The sequence below is a fragment of the Prionailurus viverrinus genome, chromosome B1, assembly GCF_022837055.1.
Source record: "Prionailurus viverrinus isolate Anna chromosome B1, UM_Priviv_1.0, whole genome shotgun sequence".
Classification (NCBI taxonomy): domain Eukaryota; kingdom Metazoa; phylum Chordata; class Mammalia; order Carnivora; family Felidae; genus Prionailurus; species Prionailurus viverrinus.
In genome coordinates, this window is record NC_062564.1 from 37,613,734 (window position 1) to 37,638,494 (window position 24,761).

Below are 24,761 nucleotides of genomic sequence, written 5' to 3' on the forward strand. Positions count from 1 at the left end.
TTAATGCTCTAGCTCAGGGATGAAGAGAAGACAATTAGCAGAGCCTGTCTGTGCTTTTAAACTCTATGTTGTATTGCCTTCCAGGAAGCCTGGGATTGAGAATAGGGGTTTTCAGAGTCAAGATCTGGAAGTAGTAAGGATCTCTTACAAAGTTTTGAGCAGTGGGGTGGCTGAAACAAAATGATGTTGCTTCTGTTGGGGCTGTCTTCCCCCACTCTACTTATAATCAGAGATTAGCCATCTCCATCTTCCCCCCTCCACACATACACACCTCTTTTGGCTGAAGATGCCATTCCCTGGGTAGAGCTATTCGTGGTTTTAGCGGATTAGCCTGGGTGAACTCTCAGGATCAGAGCTTCATGCCACACCCAGCACCCCATTTAACTGGTCTTTTGTCCTACCAAAGCTTGTAAATTGGGTTTCCTTCCTAGCTCAATTGCTAGAAGTTAAAAGTGGGAGTGGTAGAGAAAATGATAGCGTTAAAAATGCACTGGGTGAGAATTAAAGCTATAAACTTGAAATAGGCCTCAGCTATCACTTGAAACCGAGTCCCCGCGAGGAAGCTGAAAAAGTTTGCCTTTGAAATGTCTTAGGAGTGGGAGTGCCAGTGCTCCGGCCTCCAGTCTATAGTCCTAGCAGGGTGAAGCACTGCCCTTCACCAAGGCTGCGGGTCCCTCTTTGAACCTAGAAATCCAACCTTTTTGCGGGATTTGGGGGTTGCTGTAGGGAGACCGTGCTGGGGAAAGGAAACTGGCGAGTAACTAGAAGGGGTGATAAAGAAGGAGAGGAATACGGGGAAAAGGAGAAAGCGAAGGAATGGATAAAGGAAACCGGAAGGAATAAGAACGGAGTGCACATAATAAAAGGAAAAAAAAAATGAAGGGACAAGAACAAGATAGAACAGTAGGAGGGAAGGGCGGGGTGGAGGGGTGGGTGGAGAGAAAGACTCAGGGCCGCCCGGCGGGGTCTGCTGGAAGTGAGAGCTGAGAGATGGGGGACGGCGGACGGCGGACGCCAAGGAGCCCAGAGGTCTAGAGCAGCCCCAGCTGTCAGCGGTGAACAAAGGCCGCCGAGCCGCAAGTGAGAGGCTGCAGGCCCCGCCCCAGCCAATGAGCGGTGCCGGCGCTGGCCCCGCCCCACTCCGCTCCGCCCCGCCCCGCCCCGCCCCGCCTTCGGCTCCGGGACCCCGCGCGGTGGCCGGCGCGCGGAGAGCTGGCGGGCGGCGGACGCGCGGGGAGGCCGAAACTTTCTCTGCCCGCCTGGTCCAGCTAGCCAGAGCCGCGAGTTGTGGCGGCGCCGCGGGACCCGCTCGGCCGGCGGCTCTGCTAAGACAACCGGGAACACACTGCGAAACACACTGAAAAAAAATTCTCAAGTCAGTCCGAGGCTCAAGGGGGCAGGTAAGGTGCGGTGGACGAGGGGTCGCTCCTGAGAAGTGTCTGCAGCCGCGGCACCCGCACCAGGGCTCCCAGGGAAACTGCACTCCTCACGGAGTGCCAGTGCGTCCGTGCGTCCGTCGGTCTTTGTCTATGTCAGATTCTGTCTAGGTGTCTTTGTCTCTGCATGTAACTGTCAGGGTCTCTCCCTCTGCCGGGGTGGGTGCTGCTGTTCTGGTCCCAGCCAGGAGAAAAGGATGCTGCGTCTGTCCTCTGTCTTTGTCTCGGTCTCCCGGAGACTGGTTTTATCTACTCCAAGCCCCGAATCTGATCTTGATGGATATTAAGTGATGTCTGAGATGAGGAAAAGGGGAGTGTGCGTGAGCCCTGAGGGGGCCAGGTCCTAGACAGAGGGTCTGACAGCTGGGGTCCGGTCACTGCACTTTGACTTCTGGAACTATGGAGATGGGCTGTGTCTGCACTCACAGGGTGGCAGGGATGCGATACAGTTAGGTCTGTAATGTTTCACTGAAGGAATATGTCACAGGGGCTGAGGTGGGTAGAGAGGGGGTTAATGAATGAAGGTAAGTGGCACCCTGGAGTTGTCGGTCACCAGGATCAGTCCTCGAGTTGCCATTTAGCCAAATTAACACACGCACAGTTCCACACCCACACACACTACATTCATGTCTTTTTTTCACCCACCATAGGCAACCAGCCCCTCACTCCCTACACCCCCCACCACACCCTTCAACATACTGAACTCCATCTTTCAGAGCATACAACTCAGCAGCAACAGGCACCAAAACACCACAAGCCAGGTGAGCTTTCTCCTTCGTGCTCCAAGTGGAAAGGAGTAAACTGTGGAGAAAATGAGTGTTCTTCTCACCCACAAGTATGTCAGGCCTAGGAAAGTGCTTGAGACTTGTTAGCTTCAGAGCACTCAGTTCCCCAGGAACAAAGAGTGTTAGGGATCTAAGCATCTAAAGTTCCTGGGTCCCTCCTCTCCCATTCCATCCACACCCTCCTGCAACCATCAGCCCTGATCTTGGGTCTTGGATGCTGGCAAACTGGTGTGGAGGCATTGAGTTCTGGAGAGCTCTTGGCAAGAGCTGTACCAGATAAAGGGTCTCCTGCTCTGCTGGTAGTGCAGCCTAATTGCAGTCATGGGAGCTGAGCAGCCCAGCCACAGAGAGGTGAGCCGTCTGCTTGGCAATTCTTCCAGCACCAGGTACCCTTGAAGTGACTCTGTAGGTAGGAGCTAGAGTTTGTAACCTGAGCTTCCTCTAAGTTCAAAAATAATTTTCTGTGGGCATTCTGCAGAAAATACAGGTGTTGAAAGTGTGTATATATTTGTACATACATGAAAATGGGTATTTGAGACTGCATTTACAGGCAGGAAGGGTGTTTGTGTTCAAGGGTGGAGAAGAGCAGAGTGTGTGGGTGGAAATCTGTGGGCAGAGGCACACACACTAATCAGGTGTGGCATTTACACCTTATATTTATCCAGTGCCTTTCTTCTGAGGTGCTTTCTGCACATCACAGACGTTATCTCATTTGTTATCTCCTTTATCCTCACAATGTAACTACCAGGTTGGCATGAAGCATTGTTAATTCTCTATGTTTTACCAGTGAAGAAACTGAGGCATGAGAGGGGCAGGGATTTCCCTGAGGTCCACTGCTAATGGGAGCAAAGTTAGGAAGTCAAAGGATAAACTCTCAGCTGAGAAGATGTGAGTGTGGACATTCACTCTTCATGAGGTGAGAAAAAACCCAGGTGGAGAAAAAAAGGTTGTCTCTCAAAAGTGTCTATGTGAGAGCAAGAAGGAGGATGGGACATTTGAGATGGTTGTTATTTAACATTTATGGCAGCCTCTGTGCACTTCATGAAGTAAAACCTGCTTTAACAATCCAGCGTGTGCATTTGTGTCTGCAGGAGGAGCCTCCTGTCTGTGTGTGCCACAGTAGATGTGTGTGAAATAGTTGCTGTCAAAGGTGTGTTTTGGGAGACCCAATGCTTTGGGAGTATGTGAGGGAAAGATTTGCCATGCAGTCTTGAGAAGCCATGTGTTTGCCTATGTCTGTCTGTCTGGACAAAGAGGTAGATGGGCTCCAGCCATATAAAAAATGGCTTTCTAATCCTGAAAATTTATTTATATGCCTTTGTACTTATTCAGCATTCACTTAATAAATATTCATTGGATACCTACAAAATGCAAGGCTTTGGGCCAGGCAGTGAGGCTACGAAGATGAATAAGGTAATGAAGGCAAACCTATGGTTAACCAGCTTATAGTCGGTGTAATGGGCAATAGTTAACATTCACTGAGTATACTATGTACACAGTACTTGTTATGCATTATCTCATTTAATCCTCAGCACAGCCCTGCAGGGTGTATGATTATTAGACCAGGAAATTAATAACGTAGCTAGGGTAGAAAATGGAGGAGCAAGGAATTGAACTCTGCTCAGCTCAGCCCGGGCTATTTTTTTTTTTTTACTTTTTTTTTTTTAATGTTTGTTTATTTTTGAGACAGAGAGCATGAGTGGGGAAGGGGCAGAGAGAAAGGGAGATACAGAATCTGAAGCAGGCTCTAGGGTCTGAGCTGTCAGCACAGAGCACGACATGGGGCTTGAACTCACAGACCACAAGATCATGACCTGAGCCTCAGTCAGACGCTTAACCAACTGAGCCACTCAGGCACCCCTGCCCTGGCTCTTTCCATATTCTTCTGCTTTAAAAATAGAAATACATGTTTCCTCTCTGCAAAATATCCTTGCCCTGTCCCTCTCCCTCTCCCTCCACCTAACAAGCTCCCACTTGCAATTCTGGTTTTAACCATGAGAATCAACACCTTCAAGAAAACTTCCCCTCTCCTTTCCCTGAGTTTCTCTGGGTCACATGGCTTCCTCTGAGTTCTTCCATGCTATCCTGGCATTTACTCACTGGTCCTGAAGAGCCTGCTAAGTTCTTAGAGGCAGAGATAGTGTCGTGAATGCCTAGCTCAGAGTATAGTTTGTGGCTACTTTGATTAGGCCCTTAATAAATGCTTGTTTAATAAAGTAATGGGAAGGAAAAGAACTGTCAGAGACCATTGGCAGGGAGCATTTTCCCAATAGCAGGTTACTGCATGGATACACTTCGTTGGTGTGGCCTCTGCTTTCCTGCCTTTATTATTGGGTCACCTCCTTCAGGGCCGCTGCCTAGACAGGGCTCCTCCATCTCAGTTCCTGACTCCAGTTTGGAAACCTAAGGAAAATCTAGCTCCCAACCACCCTTCCAACATAGGCACTCTATGTCAGGTTCAGTCAACCCACAAATATATATAAGCGGGAGTTGCTAGGGTCTAGAATTGAGGTTTTAAAATTGTGCATTTGGAACCCCAGGAGGGCAGTGGTTCCAGGGCAATGATGGGGTGTTTCTAGGGGTTTGCCAACAAAGTAGTATCTAGCTGTCTGGGGAATCTTTAGGTAATTTAACTGGTAGGACTCAGAGGTAGCTTTTGAATAGATCTTTATGCTGCTACAGTTTGAAAACCACCGATCTAAAATAGACACTCATAAGCTGCTGTTGGGAGTGTGAATTGCTACCATGTTTGGGGAAGTAATCTGGTCATGATTTGTCCAAGGTCACATGATTACAGTCTGGTGACTCCCTTTCCATACCCTTTACACAGCCCTATTATTTCTCAAAGGTTGCCACATGCCTTCTCAGAGGTCTGAGATTATTTTAGTTTTCCTAAAACTGCATTTCACTATTTATTAAAGATTTTATCCATGCAAGGTACCACGGAGTTGGGGGATTTTAAGAAATGTTTCAATAATGCCTTGAGAATAAAAATTGTGATGAAAATTGAAAAGAAGAACCAGAACACATGAATCAATGACAAGTACGTTGAAAATTGGATTGTACTAACTTTGAACATGGCAGCTGCACAGCAGGAGGGAGGTGATCTCGAAGACACCAGGGAAAAGGTGGTCATGAACTAAACCTTGAAGTTGAGCTTCAGGAATGTGTAAAAAGAGTAGACATAGCAGCAGCAAGGTTATAGTTTCAAGATGCAAGCTGAGACCTGAGGAGATGGAGCTTTTATTCCCAAGGGGAATCCTGGTGGGAGCCTGTTTCCTCCTTCCATGCAACTCAGGAAGACACTGAGAGCAGACAGAGCTGGGAAATGAAAGATATGAGGTAACTCACCTCTAACAACTGCCTTCAGCAAAATGAGTGTGCAGAATCACTTTGGATCCCCTTCTCCAAGGATTTAGAGAAGTGGGTGGGGATGTGTCAAAAATCAAGCATGGCCGCATTGAGCTTCAGGCTAACTGCCGTTTGGCAAAGCTGTCCCTGTGTCTGCAATCTCCTTCCTGCTTCTGTTACTCTGTTGCTTCCTGACAGACATCAACTTCTACTTGACGGCCTATCATCATCCCTAGGCTTCCTATAATAATAATTTTAACAGCTCTTTTTATTTGTACAGGACTGTCCACTTGAAAAGGGATATTAATGTTGCTGGTGATGGTGTTATTAGTATCATCATCATCAACCCTGTAAGAAGATATCTTCCACAGTTGGACATATGGGAAAACTCAATGAGCTGATCAGAGGTGAAGGAGCTCACCCAAAATTTTAAGTGGAATGCTGGGATTTGAACTCAGTTTTCCTGACTCCCAGTCCAAGGCTATTACCACCCTATCATTAAGCCTGATGGCAGACAGAATGTGAGGGTGTATATGTGTTAGCTATCAGCTAAAACTAATTGTTCTAATCAATCCAGTAGAGTGGTGATTTTTCTTATTAAGTGACAGGCCAAATTGGTGTCTAAACAGATGTGATGTGGGTTTTGTCCAGTACCTGGAACAAAGGCAATAAGGAGCTGCCCTATACAGATCACCCACAGAATTGCTTCCAAGTCAGTTAATCACTGTGGGAGAAGATAACTGCCTTAAGGATGACTGCTAGCAGGCAGACACACACACACACACACACACACACACACACACTAAATTCATTCATTCATCTCTCCCACTGAGACATGCTCTCCTCTGATATCCACACTCACAGTCACATCCCATAGCATGAATCCTCAGACATTCCCAGATGGCAGGACCTGGAAGATCCACACCTGTGTCTACTTGGGTTGGTCTCTCCATGGCATTATCTAAAGTGTACTTGGCAGCACCCCTCCTTGATGCCACAGAACCTCAATTTCTGCCATGCCCAGAGCAGTCTTTTGAATTGCCATCAGCCCTTCAGAGCTGCAGAAGTTCCCAGGCCATAGCATCCACCAGAAGAGGGATAAATCTAGGTGAGACTTTCAGACTAAGGGGTACACAAGGACACAGACCCCTCAAAAGTGTCAAAGTGGAGTTGAGATCAGGGGTGAAGATGGGCATTATTCTGGAAATCAATTGATGTTGAAGGACAGACCCTGTCCTTTGCATGAATGTAACTGCAATGCATAGACTGCCAGGTGGCTGAGGCAATCCCTGCCTGAGGCACCAGGGTGGGGCTGTGCACTTGGCTCACTGGCCTGTTGGCTTTGGGGGCATCTTCACTCTCCTTGCAGTTGCAAAGCCATTTGCTGCTAAATCACCCTCCTCCTGGCATCCTGGACTGCTAAATTGGTCTCAACTTGCTGTACTTCCACCCACCACCTTAGTCATTATTCGCTGGCAGCATTCAGAGAGTGGGTGTAAAGCAGCTGAACATTATATTCCTGCTGAAGAGAGAATTGAGTATAGGCATGCAAGGGAAGGAGGCAAGAGAAAGCTAAGGAGGCAGGGAAACAAAGCTTGGGTTTGCCAGCACCTTTCCCCAGGAACTCCAATAACTCTAGATGGTGGGATGGTGAGCAATAGGTGAGTGTGTCCTGGCTCAATAGGAGGAGACACGAGGGGTTTGCTCACTACTGAGGGGCTGCACCTGCTTGGTCTAGAGGGAAGAAAGGACATCAGCTATGGGAGAAAGACCGCCCCCCTATTGGCTCCCTTTTCCTTAAATTTGCAATATGTACTGTCACACCCATTGAGCATCTGTTCCCATGTATTAGTATTTAGCTTCTCTATCCTTCCTCCCTGCCTAGATTATAAATCCCTTGAAAGGAAAATATGCCATGCCTCACATGTAGAGCACCAGGTTCTGAATTCACTTAAGGTTCAGACTCAAATGGCTGAAGGTAATGGTAAGGCCTACAGTGGCCCTTCCTTCTCAGATCCTTCTCAGATCTCCCTGTGGTGCCCAAGGGCCACCGAGTTTGAAAACCCAGGCAGGCAAGAAAAGAAGGAATAACAGGGGAACTTTCAAGGCTGGTTCTCCCTCAGCTTTCAAGGAAGCTTCAGGGAGAGAAAGGGTTGTACCACACAGGAACCGACCAGCTAGGGAGGCAGAAACCTAAAGACTTTCTGTCCTGGCATAGCGAGACTCTACATAATCTCCAGCCAACAGATGGGGCACTCTTTGTTAGCTCATCCAGTGCCCAGGATTGCACTGAGGCTGGTAGGAGGTGGAGAACAGAATCAGTTCTCATGTCAGACAGCAGAGATAGCATCAGGCAGAACAGAGTGACCTTGACAGAAGGTTCTCTGAGTCACTGATAACATTCATTTGGTCTCCCAAGCAGAGGTTGGAAGGGGAATACAGTACCAACACAAGCTGGCCTGGAACCTGATGGATCCCCCAACCTTGGTTCCTTCCCTCCCACCCTCTTATCCATGAAGATAATGAAAAAAAACCCTGAGAACAGAAGCCACCACACAGCTAGGGAGGCAGAAACAATGGGGAATTAACTGAGCTTGTCAAGGGATGGAAGTCTGGGGGAATGAGCCTTGAGGTTGCTCTTTACCTTCTGCTGATCACTAAGAGGCAGTCTGACCAGAGTGTCTGGAGGATGCCTGTGCTGGGTCTGCCCTGGCCACCTCAGCAGCAAGGTCAGAGGCCAGATGATTTCAGAAGGACCCTTTAAGCACTCAGAGAACCTCCCATATTTATTGCAACCTTCAGACATTCTAACTTCAGCTCTCTTCTTCTCTTTCCCATTGAAGGGCATCTCAGCAGTGCACATGTGGAGGAGGCTGGGAAGGATTAGACTGTGCTCACATCTTGAGGAGACAACCTCCTCCAGCCCCAATACCACAGTGGCACCAGCAGGCAAACTGAACTGCAGGCAGATGGGGAAAGCAAAAACCACCAGGCAGAGCCGCAGCCTCCACCTGCACTAAAAACGCAGTGCTCCACTTAAGGGAGCTGTCTGCTCCCAGCTGCCTGCGCTTCTCCCCTCCAGGGGTCTGCAACTGCCCTGCTCAGAGGCATTGCACTGGCTGGGAGTGGGTAGCTCTTGCTACAGACAGGACCTCCAAACCCAAGGCTCCAAGATTTATCAGGAAACTAAAGAGTCTGTGTTGAAGAAATGTCCAGTGTTCTTCATAGAAATACAAAATATCAGAGTTGAAAGGATCCTTAAATTCTATGCTATCCACTCCTCCCACTCCATCCAAAACCTTCTTCCCCAAGTTGCTGTCTTTACTCACCTCCAAGAACTCCTGCTCTGGGCCCCTGGACCCAGTTTTTTCTATTTTAGTTGCATTCTCTTAAAGTTACATATACTAGGTTCATATCAAGCACTCTACCAGCTCCTGGCAGGACCCACAAATGAGACAGAGACTGTTCCAGACAGGCTTGGTATTAGGGGAGACAACAGATGCATTAGAAAATATCCCTATACAAAGCTAAACTAGTCTAAAAAGTCTTCATGGAAGATATAGAAGTTGAGAAGTACCCTGTGATCTGGGTGTGATTTTATTTTTTTAATATTTATTTATTTTTTTTTGTTTGTTTATTTATTTATTTTGAGAGAGAGAGAACATGAGCAGGGGAGGGGCAGAGAGAGAGAGAGAGGGAGAGAGAGAATCCCAAACAGACTCCATGCTGTCAACACAGAGCCCCGGGTGGGGCTCGACCCCATGAACTGTGAGATCATGACCTGAGCTGAAATAAGAGCTAGACACTCAACTTACTGAGCCACTAAGGCACTCCTGGGTGTGATTTTAAGAGATGAGGGAGGGTGGAAAAGATAGGGGACAATAGGTTGTGGGGAAACAAAAGCAGGTTGAATCAGATTGAGAAGGACCTTGTGCACCCCTTGGGAGTTTGCTTGTTATTTAGTAGGCAGTGGTAAATGACAAGTAATAGGTAGACAGTGGCTTATAGTAAACCTTGGTTTTAAGAAGTTAATCCAGCAATGGAGAATAGAATAGATTTGGGGTTGGAGAGACTTCTTTCTAGAAATAACATTATTTAGTAGAATGACTTTCTTTCCTCCTTCCTATCTCCTGATTGATAGCACATGTTCCCAGAGATCTTCCACTGCCTGGAAATGTAAGGTAGCTAAGGCTCAAGGAGAGGAAAGTTCCTAGTCTAGGAACTTATTTATGAGAAGATACATGGGTAACACCTTGCTTTGCACTGCTTTAGACCTAGACAGAATCACAGGAGCCTTTTTGTTTTGTTTTGTTTTGTTTTTGTTTTTTTAAACAGATGAAGGCATGGAGGCCCAGACTGGGGAGGAACTTGCTCAGGGTCCCACAGCTGGTTAGTTGCAGAACTAGGATTGGTGCTCCCACTTCAGACTCTTTACATTAACCTGCTGCTAACTGTGGACAAAGATGGAAGGGCCAATAGAATTCATTAGATCCTCAAATCTTTAGTGTTAGGCAGGTTTGCCCCAGAAGACATATGTTCTTGTCAATAATGGGATATTCTCAGTCTTTGTGGGTCTCTCCCCACCCAAGTCAAAGGAGTCCCTGGACTTCCACTGAATGGACTTCCACAGCCTCCATTTTTCTCTCCTGTATTCCTCCTTATTTTTCTGGGGTCTTCAGATGTTTGATTTCCTTCTTTTCTTTTGCCTTTTTCGTTGTTCCAAGAGCTCTGAGAAGCTCCCATCTAATGTGATAGTGAAGGTTTACTATGCCAGTCTCAGTTGTGACCAGTTGTCACCTTTCCAAAATGAAAATCAAGTTTTCTGTTTGTGTCTCATATGTGCCCAATTTAAACCAAATCTGAACAAAATGAGAAGGCTGTGGGTACCGCTGAGCTCTGCTAACCACCCAGAGAGTTGATGTCACATTGGGAGAGATTCCCAGCCAGGAGGCAGATGTCCATTCCAGTGCTCAGAGAGTCAGATATGGTCAAGTAAGGACCTTCTTCAATCTCAGAACTGGGTTCCAGGGGTCCTCCTGCCCACAGCTCCAAAGATCTCGGAACATCATTCCCTATCGTCTTCTACTTGCCCAGGAGCTTCCCTTGTGTTTTCTAGAAGCCTGACTAACCAAGGGAGGATAAGGCCATGGCAGTGTCCTGTGACATCTCCAGCCTCCAGTGAGTCTTTACTCAGGAAACACTTCAGCTCATGCCATATGCCTTTAGTCTCCAGAGAAGTTCATCCTCACCTGGATGGCAACCTACGGCCCTGGAAGAGCAGGTGAGCCCCACAAGTGAGGCTTGGGTTTTTTCATGCTTGTCAACCTTTAAGGCAAGTTTGGGAGTGGAAAGCAGAAAAAACATTGTTTTTGACAGTGTTTGACTCTGCTACCTAACAGCTGTATGGCATCAGGCAAGTCACTTAGCCTCTCTGAGCCTGCTTTCTCATCTTTCTCTTACTATAAAATGTATTGTGTCCTAGGTAGAATTTTTGTGAAAATTACATGACCCAATATAAGTAAAGGCACATGAAACATAATAGGAGCTCTATTTCTGTTAGCCTCATCTCCTTCCTGTCAGCCAATGGAAGGAAGGCCAGCATGAGACTAAGACATCCATGCAAGAAGGCCATGAGCCCTTCATATAGACATGTCCAGGATATCAGGAAGGGGAAACTTTGGAGTCAGCCAATACTGCATGACAACTACTCTCTCTCTCTCTCTCTCTCTCTCTCTCTCTCTCTCTTTAACATTTATCTAGAGAGAGAGTGTGTGAGCGGGAAAGGGACAGAGAGAGAGAGGGAGACACAGAATCCAAAGCAGACTCCAGGCTCTGAGCTGTCAGCACAGAGCCCGATGCAGGCCTCAAACTCACAAATCGTGAGATCATGACCTGAGCTGAAGTTGGACGCTTAACTGACTGAGCCACCCAGGTGCCCCACTCTCTCTTTTTTTTTAATGCTTTATTTTTTTGTTTGTTTGTTTTAATATTTATTTATTTATTAAGTTTATTTATTTATTTTGAGAGAGAGCATGCGTGGGAGAGGGGCAGAGAAAGAGGGAGAGAGAGAGAGAGGGAGAAAAAGAGAATCCCAAGCAGGCTCTGCACTGTCAATGCAGGCCCAATGTGGGGCTCAATCCCACAAACCGTGAGATCGTGACCTGAGCTGAAACCAAAAGCTTAACTGACTGTGCCACCCACATGCCCCAATGTTTATTTATTTTTGAGAGAGAGAGAGAGCATAAATGGGAGAGGGGTAGAGAGAGAGACAGAGGATCTGAAGTGGGCTCTGTGCTGACAGCCTAGAGCCCTATTGAGGCTTGAACTCACGGACCATGAGATCATGACCTGAGCTCAGTCAGCTGACCCACCCAAGTGCCTCCTCACAACTGCTCTCTTATTTGCTTACTCTGGCACAAAGAGACAGTCATAACTAAAAACAATACGGGAGAGGGGGTGAAACGCTTCCACCTTTGTCACTCTGGTTCTCTAACTACATTGTCAATTTGACTAAATTAAAATTGGCTAATGAAATTATGTACAACAGATGAGTGTGGCATCATTGAATGTCCTGAGGCAGAGATTCAGTGTTGAAGTAGATCTCTTGCTCACATTGGCTTATGACAAATGTGTGGAGGACAGGAGGCAAGGGACGGGAGGGCTCAGAGACCCTGAAGGGCCACTGGATTTTCCCTCCGCCCTCAAGAAGACTCCATAACACCATCTGGAGCATGTGTGGAATGGAGTTAGGGGAGAAAGATTTCTCCCCAGGGTGATCGGCTGGATACAAGGATTTTATACTGCACCTCTTTCTTTTTTCCTCCTGACTCTTGCTTCAAAGCCGGTGCCTTTTCCATCTGGGTCATTTTCTGGATTATGTAGCATATAAGGTCAGGAAAAGAGGAGAAAGAAAAACAAATCAAATGAAACTTCTCTCTGCATTTAGTTCATTGGGAGATGTACAGATGAAAGAAGGCCCAAGTTTGGCCAAGTCTCACATAGGAGAATGAAAAGCTGAAAAGTCCACCTCTGTCTTTGGACAGAGGAACATTATTCTGCCTAAATAGCATCATTACAAGATGGGGCAGGCAGCCTGGGTGGACCAAATCAAAGCTGCTGCTGTTTTGACACACATTCTATACCAGGGACAGATACATGAACCCTCCCATGTGAAATGAGCAGTCTGGCATTTAGTGCACCTTCCACCTGCCTTCTCAGCTCCTTCTCTGCTTTTTATTTTTCTTTTTTCTTTGTGTGTGTGTTTTTTTAAGCAGGGGAAACTTCTCCACTTTGATGGCATGGTCCAGAAAGTTGAGGTGGTTTCTTCCATGGCACAAGCACACAGCTATTAGGTCTCTGATCTGACTTTAGAACCTACATCTTCAGAGTCTAGCAATTTCTCCATTCTAGTATGTTGGTATCTGTTGGGGAGAAGGCAGTGCCTCCAGTGACAAGAGGCTCTCATGGCTTTTAGAAACATCTGGGAGAGAGGTTGTTAGCTCAGTTGCAGGGCCATCTGATTCTAGGGCCAGGACAGCTTGAACAGATCTTAGAGAGCTGTCCATGAACAAAGGCATCCACAGGACTTCCCTCCAGCAGCCTCTGCCCTCCCCTATTAGACAGCAGTGGGAACCTCCTGTCTGCAGAGAAAGACAGAGTTCAAAGGCCTGCCCTGGGCACAGTCCCTGGGACAGCAGCTATAAACTCCCACTTGACTGCACTTCATGGATTCAGAAGCTGATGAGAGATGTGGAACCTGTTAGAGAGACACAAGGCAGCCTGGAATTAGGCCTTACTCTCATCAGCATAAAGTGGTTTCAGGAAAGCCTGCCAAGGGTCAAAAATAATGGTGCTATGTTGAGGTCCCTACTTAAAATGTCTGCACTCAGCAGGGCCCTAGAGAGGTGTGTCCCAGGATAGGAAAACAGGATGAAGGGTTGGCGACACAAACCAAGAACTCTCCTCTTTCTCCACTCCTCATACCTTTTCTGCCAGCTACTGAGGACCTTGCTCTATTGCCTGGCCCTGGAGCAGCTACAGAACAGGAACAAGGAGGCAGGTGGGATTTCTGGGATCTGGTCTAATTGAAGCGCCATCTCCCTGCTTTGCCCAGACCTGTGCTGGATGCACAGCACTTCTCAGGCATTCAGGATTGGAGTCTTCAGGGACACAGTGGCAGGAGGACCCCAGGGATCAGCCACTTCTCTTGTTGACCAGAAAGGGCTCTTAGGATCTCACTCTTTACAGGCATATATATTTCCACATTGAGTCATATAAAGGTACTAGTAGAAGGTAGAGTCTTGTTTCTACGACTGGTGTCTATGAAGGTTTCTTTTGCCATAGTACCACAGAGTGCTCAGTATGCACCAGATCCAGTGCAAGAGTGGACATTTCATGGTGCAGACCAGCCTCTGTGCTGCTTCATGTTTACTCCCCTTGTTCCAAGCCACTGAGTTGACATCATCCCTTAGATTCTCCTACTCTCTCTTCTTCCTCTAGCCGCTCCATGGACTCAGGTGAAAAGCCCTCCCCATAGGTGCTCCTGTTTCAGGAGGTGGCAGCAAGTGTGGGCCGAGCAGTAACAGCAAGAGACAGGATAGGCCAACATCACATGCTTCAGTCCAAGAGGATTTTAGGGCCAGAGACCCACAGAAATGCCTCTGGGGAAGACAGAGGTATCTGATTTCATCTACGCCCTGGGGCCAGGCTGCTGTTAGCTGGCTGTGACTCAGAGAACATGCAGGGGAATGAGGAGATGTCTCTAGCTAAAAACACCCCATCACCAGCTTAAGGGGTTGTGTCTGCTCCCCCCTATTCATACCTGTGCTTCTGACTATCTGATCCTTTCCTTTAATGTACTGAGTTCTTCTGGGCAAGGCCCTATGGTAGGCCCCAAGGATACCTCTGGCATCCTCAGCGACTTTACTATCTATTTGTTAGTGATTTCTAAGCACTTTAAGAGCAATTTCTACAAAAAAAAAATTGATACATGTTTATCCATGTTTAAAAAATATCTAATCTCTAAAGGCCCTAAATGGAAATGCCCCAGTTCTTTAGATAATGAAAGAAAAGAAGTAGAGCCCAGAGAACAGCAACGTTGGGGAAAAATATATGAAGAATTTGAGTCTAGAATTAGAGCACAAAAATGCTTTCAGTCACCGAGTTCTATATGTTAAAAAACAAAAAGACAAACATAGCTGCCATTTACTAATCTCTCAAATATGTCCCACTTCCTTTACAAATAAAATCTCACTCGATATATACAGAAACTTTGTGTGGTAGGTACTACTGTTAGCTCCAATTTACAGATAGGAACAGAAGCTTGGAGAGGCTACAGTGTTAGTCCAAGATTAGGGCTGCAAAGGACTAACAAGGATTACAGACTGAACCCAGAGTATAGGAGGAGGTGAAGCAGGAGGAAGGGGCAGGGGGCAGAGTTAGGATGAGGTCTGGAGGAGCAGGTAAGCCTGTGGGGAGAAGGTTGGGCAAGGGGGCAGGAGAAACACTGGCTGGTATTAAGGTCTACAGAGCATCAATACCACTAGGGGTAAACAGATGGTGTGTGTGGCTAGAGCTCTGTTGATGGCAGTCTGGGTTCAAAGCCAGGCATTGCCCCTTGCTAGATATAAAACCTGAGACCTCATTTTCTGCATCTGGGGTACAGATTACTCCAGATCATGTATGTATAGTCCTTCATCCAAACCTAACAAATGGGAGGTTAAGAGGAACTATGTCCTCCAGATTGATATCTAAGGGATCTGGACTCTGCTATTTCAACTTGGGCACCTACCTCTGGCCAGAGGCAATGGTAATGTTGGTAAACTATCTCCCCACAGCCTTTCCTGGGCAGTGGCCACCTTCTTCTTGAGCCATGGGAGGCTGGCATCAGCCTTTTCAGTGGAGACTCCTGACAGCATCCAGTTTCTGATTCTTCAATGAGGTGGAAACTGAAGAATACCTCAGCTCTGTTGGGGAGGGAACTCTGCACAGGGCTCTGCCAACAGGGACAGTTTCTCTCTTTAGAAAGGGGGAAAGATCGCTTCTTGGCCTTTCGGCTAAGATCAAGTGTAGAAAGGAGGAAAGAGCTTGGAGGCTGAAATGGAAGTAGAGGAGTCAAGACCAAGTCCTGGGGACAGAGAGAGGTGGGAGCTGAGGCACACCAGTCTGGCTCCCCTGTCACCCATGAGGGTCTTTCCAGGAGTAGGCGAGTGGAGGAAACTTCGCCCTGCTGGTGATAGCCTGGCTCTAGAGGCCTGAGGGAGAGGAGCAGGTCTTCTGCTCCAACTCTGCACTGCATTCTGGGAGCACTGCTGAAGCCACTTTGCTGAAACCACCCTGCCAGCCCCATCCTAAAGGTAACACCACTCTGCCAAGTAGGGGGCAGAGTCAAGAACAGGCAAGCTCAGGAACACTCTTTAGAGCCAGGAAGGAAAAGAGTAGAAGGTAAGGAAGGAGGGAAAGTGTAGGTTGGAAAGTTTATAGATTTAGCTTCTGGCCTTCTTCTTCCTACTGAGTGTCTTTGTTTGACCTGCTATAACAAAATACCATAAAGCAGGTAGCTTGAACAATAAATGTTAATTTCTCACAGTTGAGAGGGCTGGGTAGTCTAAGATCAAGTTGCTGGCAGATTTAGTATCTGGTGAGAGGCCACTTCTTGGCTTGCAGACAGCTACCTTCTTGCTGTGCCTTCATGTGGTGGAGAAATAAGGTTCTGGTCTCTTCCTTTTAAAAAACACTAATCCCATCATGCAGGCCCTATCCTCATGACCTCATCTAAACCTAATTGCCTCCACAGGACCCACCTCCAAAAACCATCACATTGGGGGTTAGGGCTTCAACATATGAATCTGAGGGGACAGAAGCTTTCAGCCCATAACACTGAGCATCTATTGGGCTGCCATGTCTAGTCCTGTGCAGGCAGCAAAGGGAGCATGAGGCAAGTAGGATTCAGGGTCCCTGCTTGTGAAGAGACAAAGCCCCAGTGACGACTAGATGTAAAGTCAGGAGAGGGTGTTAAGGAATGCACACAGGGTGGGCTGTGTATCCACCTCTCTGCCTCTGTGAATAGCTCTCTGCCTCTCATCCACCTTGTGACATCGGACCAGTTCCTTGTTCCCTCTGTGCCTTGTATAGTCATTGGCAAATTGGGACGTAGAACCACCTCGTGGGGTCAATGTGAGAATTTTTTAAAGTGAAAATTGTACTGAAGTATATGATATACATACGGAAATATGCACAAATCATGGATGAACAAACTGATGGATTTTCAAACAAATTTTACATAAATAGAACCCATGGCAAAAGGTAAGAGTGTTAAAAGTACCCCTGAAACTCCTCTGGCCCTCGTACCCTTTCTCCTTCTGTCCCTCATCCTGACACCATAACTTTACCCTCTTTACCAACATCTTATTAATAGGACTATATAGCATTTGCATTTCAACATATAAGCTGCTGGAATTTTCATTGGTATTATATTGATTCTATAGATTGATTTGGAGACAATTCAAATCTTTAGAATATTGAGTCTTCTAATCCATGAACCTGACCTATGTCTACATTTGTTTAGATTTTCTTTATCACATTTATCACAAATTACTTCAAATAATTTAAATAATAATTTAATATATATAATTATATAATTTAATAAAATAGTTTAAATAACATTTTAAATAATTTAAACAATATGGTTTTCAATGCAGAGACCATGTATTACTTCAGTTATTTTTGAAATGTACATTTTTTAAATGGTAGTTTTTAAAATTTCTTTTGCTGTTTATTTGTTGCTAGTATATACAAGTGCAATTGATTTTTGTATACTGACATTGTACCCAGATACTTTGCTACATTTATTGCAAGGATTAAATGAGACAGTGGATGAACCCTAAGCACATTGCTTGGTGGGGGCTCACTAACTCTGACCTGCATGCAGAAGAACCGAGACCGGTCAGGGACTCAGTACTAAGGGTATCCTTAGTGAAGGAAAATATCACAATAGGAAGGTCATTGAGCTCCGGAGGGAAGGATTTGTCTGGCTAGTTAAGGGAGTGAAAATCCCTATAAATAGAAATAATAGGAGAATAAGAAAACAATCTTGAATGAACTTTGAGAGAAATTCAAGAGATCTGAATGGATTCTAATATTGGTGCTGCACTTTATAGTTTGTAAAGCCCTTTCACATGCACTGTGTCATTGATTCTCACTGTACACCTATGAAATCACCACATGTGAGATTTTTATACCATTTTCAGAGATAAGGAAAGGGGCTCAGAGAGTTAAGGTGCTTGACCATGTTGTTTCTCTGAGGAAGTGCTGGTTAGATAGGTTTCAAACACAAGCCTTTTGACTATATTACTTAATGGGAAGGTTTCCCAACACTGTCAGATGGTAGCATTGGTCTTGATGAGGTAGGCCATGGGAGCAGGAAAAGGTTATCAGAAAGATTAGTGTGGCAAGTGTTGAAATCTGTATTTAGAAGACCTTTGTGCAGAAAGGGTTAGTGGGAAGAGAGGAGGCAGGCCTTCTTGAAGGTTACACCACATGTTAGATATGAGATGATGTAGGCCCTCAGGGAGGGAAGGGAGAGCAAATGCAGAGGAAGGAACCACAGTGGGCCAGGTACCCATGGGTCAGATCACAGCTCCCCATGAGTAATACATATAAGTGAGGAATTTCCTTTGGGGCTTTTAGATCTCAACTCCCCATTTAAAAAAGAGTGAAACTTGACATGTGTTTACCTTTCTTGGCTAATCTCGTGATTAAAACTACAACCAAATAAAAACAATGAACTCTTTCTTCTTCACCTGTCCTGCTAGACCCTCTCTCCCAGCTCCTGTTATACACTGACCTTGGTAACTTTTGTAGATCAGCTCCACTCTGGCCCCCCAGAATTGGCCCACCTTGGTCTGTTCTCATACTGGGAGCTCAGTCCTTTCAGCCAGTGACTACCTTTCAGATGGCTCTGATATGGCCTGTTCTCAGCATGAGACTGAACTTGGTGGTGGGCATGCACCAATAATTCTTTCTTCTCAAAGCATGTTTGGTTGCTGATCTCACCAGAGCCTCTCAAAGTCTTCCTTGGAAAGAACAGTTGCAGTGCTTCCCAAGAGCAGATGATGAAGGGGAGCTCCAGAGAGAATGACTCACTCAAGACCACACAATCAATCAGTGGCCCAGAGGAGCAATTTAAGGCCCTAGTCCATTGCCCTTTCTACTCCGCTATTAAAAAAAAAAATGAGTTGCTGGGTTGTTGGGTGACTCAGTCAGTTGAGCATCTGGCTCTTAATTTCGGATCAGGTCATGATATCAGTTCTTAGGATCAAGCCCTGTGTCAGGTTCTGCACTGAAAATGTGGAGCCTGCTTGGGATTCTCTCTCTCCTTCCCTTTCTGCCCCTCCCCACTCTTTAAATAAATAAATATTTTAAAAAATTGAGTTGGGGTGTCTATAACTCAGACAACTCTGAAATTTCCTATATTGGGTCAATTTTACTTCTCATAGAAGCTAGAAGCTGGTTGTAGACTTGGAAGATTTCCATGTATCCTAGGCCTGAATGAAATACTACTTCTGGAGACTTTTCTCCTTACTCTGTCTTCCCACCCTAATAGAGATTCCAAGAGCTGAGCAGGCAGAATATGGCAGCTGCAAAGGCCAGATGCACTGAGGGCAGGGTGGGCAGGAAGGCTACCCTCTGGGGTCTACAGTTATAGCCAGCTTCCTCTGAGTCCTTCCTTCCTGTGCTCCAGCCAGGCTAGTGTCTCACCAGTATCTTCCACATTCTCTCCTTGCTGGTACAAACAGCTTCTCTACATAAGCCATAGTCCTGCATCTGAAATGGGCCATGTATCTCCCAGAACAACCAGGGGAGAGGAGCACATTGAAGCACAAATGGGCAGCCTGCTTACAAAAAAGCCTCTCCAGAGAAACTACTGAACCCATGTTCCTCTGGGCCTACATCACCCTTTTCCCTGGAGATACTTCTAAGACACACCTGAATGTCCATAAAATATCTGAGGCCATTGAACACGCTGGAGAGATCACTGGACTTAGACACCTTCTACTGAGCTTCCTTTCTAAAGCCACCCCACTCTACCTAACTAGCACTCAGCACTTTGAGGCTCCAGGGACATTCCATGGTGGGTGAAGATAGAAGGAAAACTGCCTAATTCTACTTAAAATATCTGATGGGACTAATATTTATTGATTCCTTATTATATGCTAGATGCTGTGGCAGATGCTTTACATATGCTATCACATTATCTAATCTTTAGAACAATCCCAAGGTGTAAATATTAATGGTTTTTGATCACTCAACTGGGAATGATTTTGCTCCCCCCAGGGAACATTCAGCAATATCTATAACATTTTTAATTGTCACAACTGGGCAGGGGAGGGGGGCAGAGAGTGGGTATAATTGGCATCTGATATATACAGAGAGAGAGAGAGAGAGAGAGATGAGAAAGTCTCTTACAGTAAAGAATTATCTAGTCCAATTTGTAAGTAACACCAAGGCTGAGAAGCCCAACTGCAATGGACAAATGCAAAAAGAAAATTGGGGTTCAGAATAGTGAAGTAACTTCCCCAAGGCTCTTATAGCTAGTTAGTGTTAGAGCTCCGTTGCAGTCCACATCTATCTGACTTGAAAGCCTGTGTTCTTTTAGTTACAAAATGCCCCCCTTGAAAAGCAACTGCCTACCAGGTCCTATCTTTCCTGAGAGAGAACAAATGTCACTGTCTCTTATTAGGCAAGCAATTTGCATCTGCCTAACCAGAAGCCCAGTAAGCTCAGGAAGCAGCTGCTAAGTTGCAGACTTTTCCCTTGGGGTGCTCTGGGGGATTGCAGAGCCTCTGCTGGATTCCCTCTAGAAATTTTGGATCTCATCTAAGTAGGTATGGTATGTGCACATGCAGAGGACTTTTGAGTGCTAGTTGACGGTATTGCCAAGAAGCCCATGGACATCAGAAGGATAGTGGGTCCTGGTGGGGAACAGGGAATATCTCCCTCATGGAAAGGCAGGGCTAGATTAGGTTCTGGAAGGCCTGGTAGTGGTATTTAAGTACTAAGAGGAGAATTGGGATCCTAACATCAGGGAGAAATGAGCCTGCTTCTCAGGTCAGGCTGGGAAGAGCAGGGACTATATTTTGGTGGGTAGGTAATAGACCGTAATGAAAGCACCACCATTCCACTGCCTGTTTTCTCTTGTATCTCTTACTTCACGGTTTTACTTTTGGTGTGCTTCCTCTAATGACTTTCTTCATGGTCCTAACAACCATCTTGTTAACCATTTGTTTAAAAAATGTTGGGGTGCCTGGGTGGCTCAGTCGGTTGAGCTTCGGCTCGGGTCATGATCTCATGGTTTCGTGAGTTCAAGCCCTGTGTTAGGCTCTGTGCTGACAGCTGGGAGCCTGGAGCCTGCTTTGGATTCTGTGTCTCCCTCTCTCTGTACCTCCCCTGCTTGCACTCTGTCTCTTTCTCTTTCAAAAATAAATAAAGATTTAAAAATGTTGAAAAGGCACCACTTTTGCTGAATTGCTGAGGTAGAATAACAGTTCTCCAAGCCATTGCAACTACCTGGCCCCTAAGCAGTGGTTAGGGAAAATATATAAGCAAAGCATGAGCTAAAGATCATAGGAGCAGACCTGCTTGTGGGAGTAGAATTCAATTCAAGGAGGATATAGCAGATAAGACTGGTGGAAGGTACTTGAGAGCCATCTTCTGCAGAACCTTGAATGCCAGGTTAATGTCCAAGAGGAAGGCAGAGACTGGATCTCTAGAACTAGCTGGCTCTGGGAGGAATGGGGTTAGGAGAAGGGGATGAGGAGCAGTATCTGTCTGCAGTGAGGTAGCTGATGGTGTTTTAGAGAAGAGAGCTGCCAGGAACACCCCCACCCTTTCCTCCCTGCCTGTTCTGCAGAGGCCACCAATTTTCCTGCTACTTCTTGAAATAACATTAGTGCAGTAGACTCCCCAGCTATTAGAGGGGGAGGGCGGTCCCCCATTCAGGCAGTACTGCTTCTTATTACAAGTGTACTCACTGCTAATGAGAAGTGAGGTCTGAACACATGTGCACGTGCCTCTATGCATGTGGCAGTGAGAGGAATTATCCCCAGTGAATGTTAATGAATGGACGGGACAATGAAGTACAATGAATGAGTGAGTTGTAAGAGGCCTTTCATGAGGCCTGAGTGACAGTTGAACTCCAAAGGAAGGGTGCCAGCAAGAACGGTATCCACATCCAGAAATTTAGAGAGGACTTTTACACCTGACAAAACAAGGCTGCAGAAGGAGCTGAAGTTCCTTCAATTAGCACTATTACTGGGCATATTAAAGCAGGAGGAAGGGCACACCCTTAGTGTGGGATGTCTGAGAAGATCAGGGCCAATTCCTAGAAATTCTAGAGAGGACTGAGAAAAGTAGGGGACTTCCACCTCATCTCTACCCTGATGACATTTGGTGGGGTGGGGTTTGCCTAAGGGAATGAGAACATTTTCCTTGGCCAAAGGGTCCCCTGCTCTCCTCCTGTGGTCAGTAGCAGTTCTACCCCTACTGGAAGCTAGCTGGGGGAAAGGAAACTCAATGCTGGTTGCAGAAATTTCTGAGGCAAACAGCTAGGTATCGTCATTTTATATTTTCCTAACATCATACCCCTAACATTCCTTCTTCCAACCTCTTTGAGCCTCTATGTCTTACTTCCCTCCTTCATTTAACAGTCATTGAGCTGAATATGTGAAAACAAATCAAAGTGTGAGTCTTCAAGAACTCCAGAGCCTACTGGGGTGATAGGTAAATAACTAGCAACTTGAGAAGTTACATGAGATCAGTGCTGCCATAGCTTCAGGCCCTCTCTTGTGAAACCACAGGCAAAGAAGCAAGGACAGGAAGGCTTCATGGAGGAAGTGATATTTGAGTGGGACCTTGAAGAGTAGGTTATCACAGGCTTGGGTCATAGGGACAAGTTGTGAAAGAAATTCTAAATTGAGCAAACAGCTGAGCAAGCAAAGCTCTGAGGGTATTATGTAGTGAGTGGTATTAGAGGAAATGGTGAAGAACAAGTGGAGGGTGAAGTGGGGAACAGGACTGGAAAGGGAGACTGGGACTCAGGTCATTAAAGTCATGAATGAGAGTGCAAGTCTCTGAGGAAGGAAATTAAGACAATTCTCCAAAGGGGAGAAGGTGAAAAGGACTTTAACATGAACTGATCAGGTCTGTGTTTTAGCAAGGTAACTTCCAGTTGCTTCAGTGTGGAAGATCTATTTGAGCTGGAAGAAATCTAAGGCAGGAAGTTCATTCAGTGAGCATTTATTCAGCTCCAACTGTGTACCAGGCATTGTGCTAAATGATACAGTGGTGAGTGAGACATTCCGAGGAACTCACAGTTGATAGCGTTATTTCCACAGATCTTTCCCAATGCAACCCAGGACACTCCTGGTTGCATGGAGGGGCTTTCACACACATTCTCCTATTGCCAGCTTCCCTCCAGTCCCAGAATTCCCCAACTTTGCACCAAGCCAGAATCTGCAGTAGACAAGGATAACCTCCCTGGGAAATTTCCAAGATACTGACAAATCCTGTTGTTTTGGATCTTGCACAAGATTCTTGCCTTTGTGATGGGTAGAAACATAGAAAAGGGTGCTTTTAGGATAGTTTTACCACCTGGGGTTGCAGAAGTTTTCTGCCACTCTCCCTCCCTTCAACTCTCTAAGGGAAAATCCTCCTGAAGTAAAACCTTCAGAATGAATGTCCCCAGTTAAAACTCCATTCTTAAGTCATTTTGTGTTATTCTGTTAAAATTAATACCAGCTTTATATACTTACCTTCAATTGTGATATCCTATCCTGGGCACACTTTTAACAGTCCTTAGTTCCCTCTTCAAGGCATTGTATATTAAAATGTGTAAAACAAAACAAATCTATTCCAGGATTATATTACTTCTTGATAACTTACAGGCAATTTACACATTTTTTTTTTTTTTTTTTTGGTGGTAGTAGTAATGGGGTTAGGGATAAGTGGCTTGTGGCTTTAAATACTGTTCTTTCTATTAAAATGTGGTCCAGTCCCATGATTTCTTCTATCATGCTAAGGTGCATTCAACCACATACCTCCTTGCTACTAAGCCCTGACTTCTCTCATTTAATAACAGCTCACCTGCCATGTGACACTTGCACAAAAGAAATCAGATCTCCATAACCAACAGCTATGATATATTCTTTGCCTTCATCTCCATGGCTGTTTCAGCACAGTACCTTCCCCCTTCTTCACTCAGCTCCTACTCCCTTCCCAATCAATGCATTTACATCACAATGAAGGCCCTTTCCCCTCCTGCTGTTATCCACTTTCCTTCTCCCCTCTTACTCTCTCCTTCATTCTCTTCTCCTCCCCCCAGGCTTCCCTCCCCCCCTTGGGATCTCTCCCTTCCCAGATCCTTTTAGACCTCCTCCCTTAGCTCAGGCTTTTACCCCACTCCCTGCTCACTTCACTCTGGGGTCCGCGGGAAAGCAGGGAATTGAGGAGGAGTGGACTGGGAGCTAACAGATATGCTCAATTCTTCTGTTTCTTCCCACCTGCAAATTAACTCACCATTCCCTCCATACATTTTCTTCTTTGCTCTCCACTGTGGCCCTACAGACACTTCCTTCCACAAGCCCAAGATCACACCCCTGAATGGTAAACCATTTGAGACACACACAGGTAGCCATTCTTTGTTTTCTATAGCATCAGCCTAGGGAACCACCCAATGAGAAGCCAAGGGCCAGATCAAGGTGTCACTCAGGGCTAATTTCAGTCTTCTTTGTGCTAATCCCAATTTCCTAGATAAGGCCATCAACTCATCTGGGTTTTACTGGGACTTTCCCCATTCTAATACTGAAGTCTACTCTCCCGGGAATTTCCACAGTCCCAGGCAAATCAGCAAAATGTGTCTCCTCACAGAATTCTCTTTATAGAATGGAGCTCAGAGTACAGATGACTTAGAAAAATACAGCATCATTAAAGATGTTGAATCTAATGCATGATCTTGGTCCAAGCAGGTTAGGTCATTCAACTGTACTCTTACCATGTGAGGAAGGTCTAACACACAAGCCTACAAATGCCAACCATCCAAAGCTCTGGACCAGACTAGGGAGCTACTGAGGTACAAGTGCCACACAGAGAAGCCTTCTTTAAAGCACAGTGGGGGGGAAATGTCACAGATACA

At 46.0% G+C, this 24,761-nt stretch overlaps 1 protein-coding gene across 4 annotated transcripts in view; it reads left to right on the forward strand.

The window, feature by feature from the left end:
- Nucleotides 1-1,223: 1,223 nt before the first annotated feature.
- LZTS1 (leucine zipper tumor suppressor 1) overlaps nt 1,224-24,761 on the forward strand; it is a 49,905-nt gene continuing 26,367 nt past the window's right edge. For 3 of the 4 annotated variants that reach the window (XM_047857540.1, XM_047857542.1, XM_047857543.1), the window contains exon 1: nt 1,224-1,400. The gene's annotated coding sequence lies outside the window, so the exon portion shown is untranslated. Of the gene's footprint in view, nt 1,401-10,772; nt 10,854-24,761 lie in introns of those variants that run through there. The other variant, XM_047857541.1, reaches the window with a different exon arrangement.